General features: G+C 50.6%; 1 long non-coding RNA gene across 1 annotated transcript; it reads right to left on the bottom strand.

Annotated features, from left to right (window-relative positions):
- Nucleotides 1-952: 952 nt before the first annotated feature.
- LOC138446712 (uncharacterized) lies at nucleotides 953-8,069 on the bottom strand. Its single transcript, XR_011259532.1, has 3 exons — nucleotides 8,023-8,069; nucleotides 4,757-4,887; nucleotides 953-2,812 (listed from the first exon to the last, which is right to left on the bottom strand). It is a non-coding gene; the product is annotated as an uncharacterized lncRNA (long non-coding RNA).
- Nucleotides 8,070-15,423: the final 7,354 nt, after the last annotated feature.

The raw sequence follows: 15,423 nt of genomic DNA, 5'->3' as shown, positions 1-15,423 counted from the left end.
TCCTACGTGCAATCCAGGAGCAAATTTCTCCATCCTTTCTCCCTGCATTTACCAAATAAGTCACACTGAGCTGAATCTGAGACCATGGAACTACCTTATTCATCCATAATCAGGGAGTTAGGCTGAGAGGAAATAAAACATCTAGCTTGTGTGTGTGCACATTTGCACACTTATGTATCAACCACCAGTAAATGAAGTGACAGGCTTTTCTCAATAGCTCTAATCTCAAAAACTTGAGAAGGCCCACATTTCTGACAAAAATATAATAAATACAAAGTTTTTTATATAATTTTATGTAATTGTATAATATATATATAATAAAAATATGATTCCTCTTCTATAATGACAACACAAAGAAAAACCACAAGCTGCGTTAAGTCTGGATATGAGATAGCTAATTCCTGCACAATGGCTTGGAGAATTTGGGAGAGGTGTCTACACTTTCTGAGTCATAGAGTTTTCATCACCAAAAATTGGAATTAGATTAGATAGCCTCTAATGTTTCTATTAGCTCTCGAAACGTACGTACCTAATCTAGTAATACATTTTGCTTATACTTTATCTTTGATTTAGTTTGTGACTTATAATATGGTTTTAAAGTCTTGTAAGAGGACCAGAAATGTGGCTGGGTTTTGTCAATAATCTAGGATTTAAATGGAGCAAGTACCAAATAAGATTCAAATACCTCCGCTACATCTTTCTTTCAGTTGAAGCTTTTATCCAGAAGAAAATTACAGAAACCGCCTGGAAGGGTGGCCGGGTGATGTCTCCAAATTGGACATATCCTCTGTACCTGAGACACACAAGCTCCGTCAACCTCAGAGGTTCAGCCTCCCTGCTAAAGTAGGCTGTATTTCTCAGTTATTCTTGGCAAATTGTGTAACGGAGGCAAGAAAGCCGTTCCTCTGCCCGTTAGGGTACGAGGCTGAGAATTAAACTGACAGAAGACGGATTAACGGGAGGAAAGACAAACTCTACTTGTTGTTAATATTTTAACTTTTCTCCCATGAAAGGAGCCCTCCATAGAAAAAAAAAAAAAAAAAAGACCCAAAGAAGCAGTATGATTAGAAGGAGGGCCATATATGCCATTTTAACAAAAGATGATAAACTGTGGACACGTGATGAGACAAAGGAAACAGGCTTCGGGCTTTCAGGGATGGAACATTGTGGAAAGGTGCTACCTGGGGATGCTACTGGGGACACGGGCTCCTCGGTGAGGTTTAGTCTGTCTGACACCCTGGCTCGGTCACCGTCTCCAGAGGTACAGGTTGTCCTTCCCTTCCCGGTGGGACGGAGGGCCAGCCCCTCCCGAGCGCTGCCAGGTGGATGGCAGAGAGCTTGTCCGGTGTCTGCTGTTTCCTAGTTGTCTCCAGCTCAGAAGGATCTTTATGCCAAAGTGGCCTACTTGAGGGTGGCAATCATTTGCAGTACACCTGGGAATGGACTTCAACAGCGTTGTCCACTTGATCTTTCTATGATGGAAATGTTCTCTATCTGTGTTTTTACTTCAGTAGCCATGAGCCCTCCATGTCTATGGAGTCCATGGAACATGGCCAGTGCAACAGAGGGGCTAAATTTTACATTTGAGTTAACTTAAACTTAGATAGGCACACATGGTCTGCCATGCAGGGCAGTACAGCTCTAGTATATCAAGAGCCTAAACAATTGGGAAATATTTAGGTTAACTTTGGGCTTCCCAGGTGGCGCTAGTGGTAAAGAATCTGCATGTCTATGCAAGAAACTCAAGAGTCTTGGGTTCAATCCCTGGGTTGGAGAGATCCCCTGAGGGGGATATGGCAAACTGCTCCAGTATTCTTGCCTGGGAAATTCCATGGACAGAGGAGCCTGGTGCTGCAAAGAGCTGGACACGCCCGAGGGCGTGCCACACGTCAGCTTTGAGGGGGAGAAATGTCTGCTTGTGCGGTGTCCTGGGCTGCACCCAACGCTCCAGGCCACATGGCATCCTGGGAGGCTTGCGTTTCCAGTCGCTCCGCGTTTACCCGGAGCTCCCTCGACTGTGTCTAGGATGAAATGTCCTCAAGGGGAGTAATTTTGGATGATCATCTGTTCCATAGGCAGTTCTGCAAATTGGCCCAGACCTAACCATCCTTCCCAGACAGCTCTGTGTTTATGTCTGATCCTTCAGACGCCATTCAAGTAGAACTTCTGCTGGAGGTAAGTTAGAAATGAACTCAGGAGTCAATTATGAAATTTCATCTTGTATGTGAGAGGAACATATACCTTTCTAGAGTCTTGATTCACTATTGTTTCTGTTAGGTAAAGACGACCAGGACCCCGAAAAGAGTGTCCAACAGGCTTTTCAATGAGGAAGCGCTCCCAGGCGGGGTTCCCGGACCCAAACGAGGCAGGTCGAGGAAGTCGGCGCCCGGACCGTGTTGCAGATGGCTTTTATACGCTCGTTGCGAGGGACGGTCAGGCTAGATGGACGGGGGTTCGGATAGGTCGCCAGACAGGTCCTTCTGCGTGGCTGGGGCGGGGCGGCTTTAGCTGGCGACGTGTGCTGTCATTGGCCCCCGGGATCTGGGCGGCTCCTTCCGTTAGAGACCACCCCCCGCCGGTGGGGGAGACAAAGAGCGGCCCATCATGGCCCCCGGAGTCTGACCTTACAGTTTCTGCGAAATCTTTTCTTCTTGGCAGAAGTTACATCTTCAGGTCTTGCTAAGAGTTGATGTCTGACATTCACACTTATATTCTGTCTTGACAAATAGCCTGAAGCAGATGTTGGCAAACTGGCAAGTGGCCTTGAACATGAGATCCAGGAATTTGAGTCCAATCCAGGAAACAGGGAGGCCTAGTGAAGAATTTTAAGGAGAAGATTAGACCTTCTGTTTGCTTTGTGAGCATAACGATTTTATGGGTCAGAGTCATTTCTTGTAGCTGACTCAGGCACAAGTTAAAGAAAAGAGAGAAGCCAGGCTGCATTTATCATGCTTAGGGAATATGGTACTATTAAATTTAAAACAATGGTTGGCATAGTCAACCAACTTATTAGGTAGGGAAAAAAAACGATGCAGTCCAAGTTTGTGGAGGAAAATCATTTGCTTATTCTATAGGCCACATGAGTCACTAAGTAAAAATCTGAGCATTGAAGTTTTATCACCTTCCATCTAGGAGATGTGAGGAGCAATTAGGAAAGATGAATAATAAGGATATAGCGTTTTATGTCAGCTTAGATCACCAATAAATACTCTAGAGAAAAGCAGAGACCACACTGTCTGCCTGAAACTCAAAAGGCCGGAGGAATGCATCTGATGTCGTGATCAGTACAGTGAGAGGGGTGTGCAGCTCCGCTTCTGTGGAAGTTAAGACACGCTCCAGCTCTCGGTGCCTCACCAGGCTTCTCACACTGGGCTCCTAACTTTGGAGATGCTGGCGGCTAGGACTTAAACATACCCAGGTTTTTTTGGGGGGTAGGGGGTGGGGAACATGACTCAGTGCTCCTGTGGAAGCGAGTGAGACCCAGACACCAAACAGAGGCAGGGCGGCCTCTGAGTAATCTACCCTACCCCACCCTGGTTGATTGACATCTCTAGCTTTCCTGAGACTCAATTCCTTAGCCAAACAGTGAAATCTATATTAATCCGTGAGAAAAAGAAGGTCTTAGATGTTGCGCTAGTGGGTCAGTGTTACGGGTGGACTTTTCTTTCTTTTTGCTGACTTCACTTGTTTTTTTCTTTTTTTGGCCCTGCCACACAGCGTGTGAGATCCTAGTTCGCCGATCAGGGACCAAACCCGAGCCTTTCCATTGGAAGCATAGAGTCCTAATCCCTGGACCTCCAGGGAAGAAAGCCCCTGAGTCTGCTTTTGTCCAGCAACAAAGGCCGGCAGACAGGACTCAGAGAAGTGTTCTGCTTGCTCTCTGAACAGCCTGTCTCCAGTGCTGGAGGGACTCTGGGGGGAGGCTGGGGAGCGATCAGGCAGGCCGAGGTGAGGGCAGAGCGCTGCCATCAGCCACAGGCTGGTGTCAACTGACATATTCAATGAATGGTCTGCAGTACAAACGGAAAAGGGCTTTATCTGAGCCAAACTGAGGACTAGCTCGGAAGCCCGCTTCTCCGGTGACTGAGGAACCGCTCCACAGAAGCAGGGTTTCCAGCAGTTCTATATCTTGTCAGAACAAAGAACATTAAACAAGTCAGGGATATATTTCCAGGAAACTCACACACAGATCAGCACACACACAGCAAATCAGCCTGGCCTCACCCCTAGGAAGAGAGTCTTCGCATTAAAGGAGGACCAGTGCTGGAGTCCCAGGACGGGAGGCATTTACTCTTTAGCACGGACCTCCCTCACTTTTGGCCAGTGTGCCCTTTTCTTGAACAATTAAAGCAGATGTGCAGTGTGTGTTTGAGGGGCCATAAGCAGGCTACTTTAGTGAGCGCTGAAAGTGAAAAAGTGAAGTCGCTCAGTCGTATCCGACTCTTGGAGACCCCATGGACTGTAGCCCACCAGGCTCCACCCATGGGATTTTTCATGCAAGAATACTGGAGTAGGTTGCCATTTCCTTCTCCAGGGGATCTTCCCAACCCAGGGATCGAACCCGGGTCTCCCACATTGCAGGCAGACGCTTTACCACCTGAGCCACCTGAGTTCAGGTTAAATCAGGTACCAGCCAGAATGACTTCCCTGCATCTCAATATGTGAACACTTCTTCTATCTCTGGTGGAAAGGGCGTGTGATGACTGCTGCCCTACTGATGATATGTTGGTGCTTACAAACGGGCTTCTGCTCCTACCTTTAACACGTGGGGAGACGGGCCTGACACATCCTTATAAAGACAGCTCTGGGACACTTCCCCGGTGGTCCAGTGGTTAAGCCTTTGTGTTTCCATTGCAGGGGGCACCGATTAGATCCCTGGTCAGGGAACTAAGATCATATAAGCCAAGAGTTATAGACAAAAAACAAAAAAATTGAAATCAGTAAATGACTTTTTAAAAAGACAGCTCTGCCCCAGCTCTCCCTCCCTGTGTCCACAAGCGTGATCTCTGCATCTGTGCCCCTGTTCCTGCTTGTAAGTAGCATCATCAGTACCATTTTTCTAGATTTCGTATATAAGCATTAAAATGCGATATTTGCGTTTTTCTTTCTGACTGACTTCACTCTGCATGACAAGCTCTAGGTTTACCCGCATCACTGGAACTGACTCAATTTTGTTCCTTCTTATGACTCAGTAATACCTCACTGTGGGCTTCTCAGGTGGTGCTGGAGGTAAAGTACCCGCCTGTCAGAGCAGGAGACGTAAGAGACTTGGGTTCGATCCCTGGACGGGGAAGGTCCTCTGGAGGAGGGCACGGCAACCCACTCCAGTATTCTTGCCTGGAGAATCCCGTGGACAGAGGAGACTGGCGGACTGCAGTCCATGGGGTCGCCGAATTAGAAATGACTGAAGCAAATTAGCACGCACTCTATGTAGGGTAAGGGAGCTAGAGAAGGCGAAGTTCGGAAAAAGACCAAGACCGGTGCTTTATGGGAACAGATCACCTTTAATGAGGCGAGAAAGGGCAGCAGTGAGACTAGCGAGCTGCTGCACTAACCTAAGAAGTGAGTAAGTATATATCGGCATGTATGTGGAAAGTTACTGTCTTAAGGGGGCCTGTTCTTCTCCAACGTTGTTCGGCGTGGTTATCTCTTAAACGGCTGGGGCCAGGAATTTTGGAGATCAGCCAGAGGCTGGACCTGCTGGGAGCTGGGCATAATCAACCTGATGTCCATTTTTCCTTTGGGTGAGAGAGTTCTTTGTTTTGCATAGAATGGTGGGGAGAACCTGGAGGGGAGTTTTAACTCCAGGCTACCTCGAGCCGTGCCACTTTCCTTCACTCTATCGTGTCCACGGACCACATCTTTATCCTTTTGTCTGCCGCTGGACATCTCGGTCGCTTCCACATCCTCGTTATTTGAACAGTGCTCCAGTAAACATGAGGGGACTTGTGGGTTTTCGTCTGTTTGAATTACCGTTTTCTCGGGTGTGTGCTCAGTAGTGGGACTGCTGGGTCACACGCTAGTCCTGTTCAGTTTTTTAAGGGATCTCCATACTGCTTTCTCGGAGAAGGCACTGGCACCCCACTCCAGTACTCTTGCCTGGAAAATCCCATGGATGGAGGAGCCTGGTGGGCTGCAGTCCATGGGGTCGCTGAGGGTCAGACATGACTGAGCAACTTCGCTTTGACTTTTCACTTTCGTGCATTGGAGAAGGAAATGGCAACCCACTCCAGTGTTCTTGCCTGGAGAGTCCCAGGGACGGGGGAGCCTGGTGGGCTGCTGTCTACGGGGTCGCACAGAGTTGGACATGACTAAAGTGACTTAGCAGCATACCGCTTTCTACAGTGGCTGTATCAATATTTAGGCTTATTGCAGGGCCAAGCAAGGAGATGTGTGGCTCATGTTCTAAAAAGCCCCCAGCTCCCCCAGGGTTTCAGCAAAACATTTTTTAAATTTTTGTTTATTTATTTGGCTACGCCAGGTCCTATTTGCGGCATGTGGGATCTAGTTCCCCAACAGGAATCAAATCCGGGCACCCTGGAACAGAAGCGTGGAGTCTTAGCCATTGGACCACCTGGGAAGTCCCAGGCAAAGCGTTTTAAAAAGCCAGGTGAGGACTGGGGCTGCAGGGTATGTGACCAGCTTGTACAGAGTTCTCTGATTGGCGGGTGATGAGGTAACAGGGTGGAGTCTCAGGAGTCAACATTCTCAGTCCTTAGGCACCAGGAGGCCTGGGGCTGTGTGCTCGTGGTCATCACTTACTCAACATCTTCCTTCTGGTGAGGGTAGAGGGTGTCACATCTGCAAAACTCGGGAAATGTGCATCGGATACTGTCATCTATCCTACAGGTACTTCAGAGAAGAGCTGAAGCAGAGGATGTGAGGAAGGCCCGTCTCAGTCCTGGGAAGGCCCCGAGGGGTCCTGCTCGGTTACAGTGAACTGGATCGCACCCTGCCTGGCAGTAGAAAAGAGTAGCTCCAAGGGTCTGAAGGCAAGGAAAGGATTGTAAAGGTGGAGGTGAGTGGAGCGAACGGATTTTGAACAAAGAACGCATTGTTGGAGGCAAGGTCGCACTCTTCCCAGAGATGGAAGGGGTCCAGGAGTCAAGATTACCCCTAGTGGCGACCAGAAAACACCAGGGGGGCTGATGCAAGATCATAGTCCGGGGAAGTCAGAAGTGTCCTTAGGTTAGGTATTATGTGTTGGTCTTCTGCCACGGGCCCAAGACGACCGATTCCATCGGAGGCCTGCGGTTTCCTTCTTCACAAAAGAAAAAACAATGACGGTGGGGCAGTCCCACTTCTGGGGATTTTCCTTGAGGACTAATTCCCACAGGTTCCAGAGGAAACATGCCTTGTTGATGTTCATCCAGCCGCGTTTGGGAGCGTAGAAACGACTTGCAAGCAAAGTGCAGGGGCTGGGTTGGCGCTCCCTGTTCATGCATCACGGCGCCTCTGAAACTTCCTGTTAGGTGTACGTGGGTGCAGTCAGGGACCCTCCGGGGACAGCTTTACAGCTTTTCAAGAGCTTCTGGTAAATTAACTAATGTTGCTTATTTCTGGATAATGCAATCTGAAGTGTTTTTAAAGTTTTGCTTCCTAGCGTTTTAAATAATCATTGACGTTGTAAACCATTATCACGTATTAAAGAGTTTTTATTGCAAACAAAAGAGGAATGATGCAGTCACTCCTGAAAGGAGCCTCTTGGCCCCCAGGCCCCTGGGGGCCACGCTCCTGGGCCAGCCCTGCCCGAGGGGCCCTGGACTCTGTCTAGCGGGAATCCCGGGCCCAGCCCAGAGGAGGCAGTTGGGCTGGGGGCTGCATCTGTGTGTCCTTGCCCAATTTCCTCTGGCTGCTGAAACAAAGTATCACAAGCCTGCCCTGGAAACAGCTGAAGTCTGGCCCCACCCTCCCTGGAGCGGGATGTCTGAGATCAAGGTGTCTGCAGGCCCTCTCCCCCTGCAACCCACGCAGAGGGCCCTCCTGGCGTCTCTGGCTTTGGGGGTCGCCCGCACTCCTGACCTGAGATGGTGTCACTCCAGCCCCCACGTCTGGCTCCTTGTCTCTGTGTCCTGGGGGCCAGAGTCTCCTCTTTAACAAGCACACGCCTCGTCCAGGGTCAGCCCCGCCCCTGTTTCTCCAGAATGACCTCATCTTAACTGTTAACAGTCACATCGAGTATTACCCAGTCTCTAAGCCGGGTCGCCGTCGGAGGTCTGGGGAGCTCGGGCTTCCACGTGTCTTTCCGAGAGACACAATTTAACCCAAAGCAGCAGCTTAGCTGCAGGCCCTGGTCCTCACTTTGAGTGGGGTGGGTCCCTGTCCTGCTGGGCCCACTCCGACGGGCTCTGAACGTCCAGTGCCAGCAACTGTGGCAGGCCCGCAGGGCATCGTGAACTCAGGCTGAGAGGTGACCCTGAGCACACAGCCCACAGGCACCCACCCCAGGAAAGCCTTGTAGAGCTGAGGGTCTCAAACTCAGTGAACTTCAGAATCCCCACGGACTCCCAAGGAACAGCAAACCAATGAGGGCTTATGTGAGGAAGACAGCAGATGGCCATCCTTCTCCCCTTGGACGTCCCCTAAAACCCTCGCGCTCAGGTGGAACCCTAGCAGGGTCCTCAGGATTCTGGGAGGGCTCACCCCTTCCTTGACTCTGGATTAGGAGAGAACTACCCCCCGTCGCCAGTAGGGGGCTCCCAAGCTGCCTTGGGAGTCACAGAGTTTGTGGAGCTTGGCTGGTTTGGGGGGTTCTCAAACATCGCCCCCTGTTAGAGTCATCGGTGGGGCTTTTACAAGATGATACCAACCTAGGCAGCATATTCAAAAGCAGAGACATCACGTTGCCAACAAAGGTCTGTCTAGCCAAGGCTATGGTTTTTCCAGTGGTCATATATAGATGTGAGAGTTGGACTGTAAACAAAGCTGAACGCCGAAGAATTGATGCTTCTGAACTGTGGTGTTGGAGAAGACCCTTGAGAGTCCCTTGGACTGCAAGGAGATCCAACCAGTCCATTCTGAAGGAGACCAGCCCTGGGATTTCTTTGGAAGGAATGATGCTGAAGCTGAAACTTCAGTACTCTGGCCACCTCATGCGAAGAGTTGACTCATTGGAAAAGACCCTGATGCTGGGAGGGATTGGGGGCAGGAGGAGAAGGGGACGACAGAGGATGAGACGGCTGGATGGCATCACTGACTGGATGAACGTGAGTTTGAATGAACTCCGGGAGTGGGTGATGGACAGGGAGGCCTGGCGTGCTGCAGTTCATGGGGTTGCAGAGAGTCGGACACGACTGAGCGACTGAACTGAACTGAGCTGAACTACGTGTGCAACCCACAGTTTGAATGTTTTCACTCTCATCAAACAGCAGTTGTTAAGATTTGTCTGTCACATAAGTGCTGGACAAAGTCCCACTGACACTAACACTTCAGGATGTTTGGACTGAAATACTGCAGCTTAAACACAACTTCTGTCCCATCACTTCATGGCAAATAGATGGGGAAACAGTGGAAACTGTCAGACTTTATTTTGGGGGGCTCCAAAATCACTGCAGATGGTGACCGCAGCCATGAAATTAAAAGACGCTTACTCCTTGGAAGGAAAGTTATGACCAACCTAGATAGCATATTGAAAAGCAGAGACATTACTTTGCCAACAAAGATCCATCTAGTCGAGGCTATGGTTTTTCCAGTGGTCATGTATGGATGTGAGAGTTGGACTGTGAAGAAAGCTGAGCGCCGAAGAATTGGTGCTTTTGAACTGTGGTGTTGGAGAAGACTCTTGAGAGTCCCTTGGACTGCAAGGAGATCCAACCAGTCCATCCTAAAGGAGATCAGTCCTGGGTGTTCATTGGAATGACTGATGTTGAAGCTGACACTCCAATACTTTGGCCACCTGATGCGAAGAGCTGACTCATTTGAAGAGACCCTGATGCTGGGAAAGATTGAGGGCAGGAGGAGAAGGGGACAACAGAGGATGAGATGGTTGGATGGCATCACTGACTCAATGGACATGAGTTTGAGTGAACTCCAGGAGTTGGTGATGGACAGGGAAGTTTGGTGTGTGGCAGTCCATGGGGTCGCAAAGAGTCGGACACGACTGAGTGACTGAACTGAAACACAACTTCACCAACCACACTCTTCCTCCATCCCAAAGCGGGTAAATACTCTGAATGGTGCAAGCAAATATAGTTCCAATGAAGAGGAAACAATGAATCCTAAGCTTTTCATTTGGTCCTTCCCATAAAAGTCCATCCCATTTTTTCCCCCCAGGTTCAAATTTAATTTTAGTTCTGCTTTTTTTTTTTTCTTCTTCTCAGAAGTAACGTGCATTCATTGCAGAGATGTGAGAAATACAGAAAAGCACAAAGAGAACCCCACTGTATCAGCTGCCGGCTTCTTCAAACCTAAGGCTCAGACTGTGGCAAGCAGTGTTTAAAAATTAGCTTCAGGTTGTAAATACTTTATCACCGTTCCCGTAAATTATTTGAGATCCACGTTAATGTTTACTCAAGTAGCTTGAAGAATTAGTTGCTCAACCACTAAAACTGGCTCTTTTATAGAAATTTTTGTCCAATGAGGCAATAAAAGGAACTTGTTCTTCTAAATAAGGAAAGACAGTTGGAATGCAGAGCTGAGTGAGCGTCTCCCCTCGCTGGTTCTCAGATACGGTTCTAAAGGATCAGTGCCTGGAAAGGGGTCTTCTGGTTGTGTCCTGTAATATACTGACCCGTGGTCAGTTGGAGCCAGAGAAATAGAGAATTAACTCAAACAAGAGATGCGGGAGAGAGGGTAACCAGGACCCAAAATATGATCAGCTAGTATCTGAAAGTGCTTGAGAGCCACACTGCAGATCAATCACTGAGCGTCAACGACGGATGTCTCAAGGCGGAGTCTGAGTGGCCCAGGACCTTCCTTTAAGGATGGGTGACAGCCAACAGCATGACTCCTCCCGGCTCTGGCGGGTCACACGGCAGGGCAGCGCTGTGTCCAGATTCCCGGCTGTTCCCACCGCAGCCCAAAACTGTAGTGAGTATGTGGGGAAAGGAAAGCTCATTTATTTCCCATGGGTAGGATAAGGAAAGTATTACCTTAGTCCGTTTAGGCGGCTATAAAGGAGATGAACCCTGGGTGTTCTTTGGAAGGAACAATGCTAAAGCTGAAACTCCAGTACTTTGGCCACCTCATGCGAAGAGTTGACTCATTGGAAAAGACTCTGATGCTGGGAGGGATTGGGGGCAGGAGGAGAAGGGGACGACAGAGGATGAGATGGCTGGATGGCATCACCAACTCAATGGATGTGAGTTTGAGTGAACTCTAGGAGTTGGTGATGGACAGGGAGGCCTGGCGTGCTGTGATTCATGGGGTCGCAAAGCCTCAGACACGACTGAGCGATTGAACTGAACTGAACAGAATACTACAGACTGGGTGGCTTGTAAACAACAGAAAACTGCGTCTCCCAGTTCTGGAGGCTGGAGGCCAAGATGAAGTTGCTGGCAGCTTCAGTGTCTGGTCTGCGTGCAGTTGGGGACGGGGCACAAGAGCTCTGGGGGGCCAGGTCCCTTTCATAAGGTGCTGATCGCATTCATGAGGGTTCCACCCTTGCGACACAATCATCTCCCAAATGTCCCACCTCCTAACGCCATCACTGTGGGGTGAGGACTTCAACGTGGGAATATGGGGTGAGGGACGCAAATATTCAGCCCCTTACTCCTTGGAAGAAAAGTTATGACCAACCTAGATAGCATATTCAAAAGCAGAGATATTACTTTGTCGACTAAGGTCCATCTAGTCAAGGCTATGGTTTTTCCTGTGGTCATGTATGGATGTGAGAGTTGGACTGTGAAGGTAGAGCGCCGAAGAATTGATGCTTTTGAACTGTGGTGTTGGAGAAAACTCTTGAGAGTCCCTTGGACTGCAAGGAGATCCAACCAGTCCATTCTGAAGAAGATCAGCTCTGGGATTTCTTTGGAAGGAAGGATGCTAAAGCTGAAGCTCCAGTACTTTGGCCACCTCATGCGAAGAGTTGACTCATTGGAAAAGACTCTGATGCTGGGAGGGATTGGGGGCAGGAGGAGAAGGGGACGACAGAGGATGAGATGGCTGGATGGCATCACGGACTCGATGGATGTGAGTCTGAGTGAACTCCGGGAGTTGGTGATGGACAGGGAGGCCTGGCGTGCTGCGATTCATGGGGTCGCAAAGAGTCGGACACGACTGAGCGGCTGAACTGAACTGAACTGACGACTATGTATTTGTAAGCCTTAGAAATGAGAAGTAAAGCACGGGATAAAGTGCGGGCACCTGGGCCTGTTTCTACGGGAAACACTGAGACTCCGGCCTTCCTGTCTCTGCAAGGCACAGAGAGCTCCCTTGGCACACGTCAGTGAGTCTGGACCAGGCGCGCCTGCAGAGAGAGCCTTCTGGTTGGACTCTAAGCAAGGTCTCTGACCCTCCCGGGCCCCACCAAGGGATGGGAAGGTTACTGTGGCCCGAGATGCCTGGGATCCAGCTGATGGCGCAGGAAGCCTTTTTGAAGCTTCCTTTACCTGGTTAAATGGCTAAAGACAGCACTTCCTTCTCTCATGGGGGGAGGAGGCTGACTCCTCACAAGGGGATGGGAACCGTCACACCAGCTGCCACACCTCCCAGGTATTCCCCTGAAGGCCCATGTGTCTCCCTGTAGGAGCCCTTTCTGCCCCCCTTTCCCCTGCAGCCAGCTGTCCAGGGGGCCTCTGCGTCTGAACGAACTCAGATGGGTGTGAGTGAAGCGTGCTTTCTTTCCTCCTGTTACTCTGCCTCCTGATAATTTTCTAGGCCCCCCCCCCACCGACCCAACAGTCCAGATTCCAAAGGGGCATTCTGGGGTCTTATAACTCACCCCACACTGGACCCTGAAGACAGCCATGTGCTGCCTCACCTCTGCCCACGGATGGGATCTTCCCTGTAAAGTCTCCAAGCCTCATGGTGATGCAATCTGAGAAACTTACAGAAACTAGGAAATCTTGAGATAAGGATTTCTCGAGGTTGCTTAAGAGCTCCAGCGGCGGCTTAAATCCCTGTGGTGGACTCCATGCAGCACACAGTCACTGCTTCCTCTTCATTTTTCAAAGCGGCAGAAGTTCTGGGGTCTTTATAAAGATGTTTTTACACGCCTGCTCTTGGCGGGATTTAGATTTGACTCCAGTGGGGCCCAGCTCTGTTTCAAGGAAATTAGGCAACTTTACACGCAACAGAAGCTTCAGGGCAGGAAGACTTATGGGACATTTCGCAAGCGTATGGTGAGCTTATTTATGAAAGCAAACTCCTGTGATCAAGGGTGGATCCTGGGGAGGCCCTGTAGTCAGGAAGATGGGAAGGCCACAGGGAGAGATTTTCACAAAGAAGGAAGTGAGACACAGGGTCGAAGGCTATGAAGGCACCGGAAGACTGAGTGACCATTTCATGGGTCACTGGCAACGGGCGACCGCAGTTTCAGGGAGGCTGGGGGAGCAGGCTCCCTGGAGGAAGTGGCTCCGCTCAGCACTGAGGGCCCCTGCGACCCTGGAGAGGTCGGAGGGGAAAGGGCAGCTGCCCGGGGAGGAGGAGGGATGTGGCCGAGCAGGATCCAGGAAGATGGAGCTGAGCCTCCCTTGGGATGAGAACATGAGACACAGGCATGGTGGGAAGTGGAATATCTCCAAGGGGGCGCATCCACAAGAGACCAGGAAAAGTGATGCCTCCCCGGAAATGAGGAACCCTCTCTTCCGAGACGAGGACAAACAGTAAGACCAAGGAGGTGATGGTGGACGGATGAGCGTGATCAGGAAAAGCCTTCCACGTACAGAGTGTTAACAATGTCCAGAAAGCTGGTCACTTACTGACCAAACCGAAAGCAGTGAGTGGAGGGTTCCTGTTCCCTCTGGACGGGGAAGTTCACACGGTTTCGCAAGAGGTTGCAGAGCTGCTAAACGCAAATGTTAGGTTAGCTGGGAAGGGGCGAGCAACGTCCAAACGCAGACTGACCACCAGCCTGGGGCGATGTCAGAGGGGCCACAGGCGTGCTGAGCACACAGGGCCCGGCCTCTGCGCGGCGGGGCTGGCCTGTCTGCTATTAGACACCGGGCAGGAGGAGTGAAGTCAGCCCGAGTGTCAGCCGAGAGGGGGGGCGTCAGACTTGAGCTGCTTGGACTCACTTGGGGGGCTTGGGAGAACCCCAGGTCTGGGCCATCCAGCGTTTCCGGGTCAGTGGGGGTGGGCTGGGATCGGAGATTTCCCGCGTCTAGGTGCCCAGTACTTTGGGGCCTGGTCCGAGGGTCACCCATTCTGTTATCAGCTCCCAGGACCCGCCTAGGACTGCAGGGGACAGCCAGATGCTAAGGACCCCAGGCCAGGAGGAGAGGAGGAGAGGGGTCCCAGGCCCAGGAGCGCCGGGTAACCGTCTGTTCAGAGAGAAGACGGACTTCCCTGTCTGAGCAGAGAGGGAGGTGCGGTGGGAACCAGGGGACCGCTGAGCTTAGGACACTGACGCACACACCTGCACTCACACCCACAAGCTCATACACACCTGCACTCACACACCTACAGCCACACGTGAATTCACACACCCACAACTGCATACATGCCTGCACCCACACCTGAATTCATACTCACACCCACTCGTGCGTGTAAGGTATAGTTCGGGCCAAGGCAGAAAGAGGAAAGAAGACCTCAACAGATGTTCAGTTCAGTTCAGTCGCTCAGTCGCGTCCGACTCTTTGCGACCCCATGAATCGCAGCACGCCAGGCCTCCCTGTCCATCACCAACTCTCGGAGTTCACTCAGACTCACATCCATCGAGTCCGTGATGCCATCCAGCCATCTCATCCTCTGTCGTCCCCTTCTCCTCCTGCCCCCAATCCCTCCCAGCATCAGAGTCTTTTCCAATGAGTCAACTCTTCGCATGAGGTGGCCAAAGTACTGGAGCTTCAGCTTTAGCATCATTCCTTCCAAAGAAATCCCAGGGCTGATCAGGCAAGGAGGGGCGACAGTCAGCCATACGACCAGGCTGAGTGCGGAGAGGGGTCAGGGAGGCTCCATATTTGTAGGGAGGCTTGTGGAAGCGATAAGGGAAACGTTAATCAGGCGGGATGTTTTGGGTATTCTTTAGTTGAGATGGCATTTGTAGTTGGGCAGGGGGTGGTAAGTCTTCTGGGCAGGTGTAGGGTGGAAGGTTCCTGGACAGGGAGTGATAAGTCCCAGATAGATGCAACTGGCCTGGAGCACCGGGGCGGGGCCTAAAGTTCCGTTCTGTTTTCTCTGAAGTTAGATGATTCAGCAAGGGCCTTTGAGACTGTTGTTTTCTTTTCTAGGCCCGAAAGACTCCTTCAGTGTGTACACCCCTGCACCCACACGCGCACCTGAATTCACACTCACACCTACAGCCACACGTGCACTCACACGCAG

The sequence above is a fragment of the Ovis canadensis genome, chromosome 10 (genome assembly GCF_042477335.2).
Source record: "Ovis canadensis isolate MfBH-ARS-UI-01 breed Bighorn chromosome 10, ARS-UI_OviCan_v2, whole genome shotgun sequence".
NCBI lineage: Eukaryota > Metazoa > Chordata > Mammalia > Artiodactyla > Bovidae > Ovis > Ovis canadensis.
This window is presented reverse-complemented; position numbering and strand designations above follow the sequence as displayed.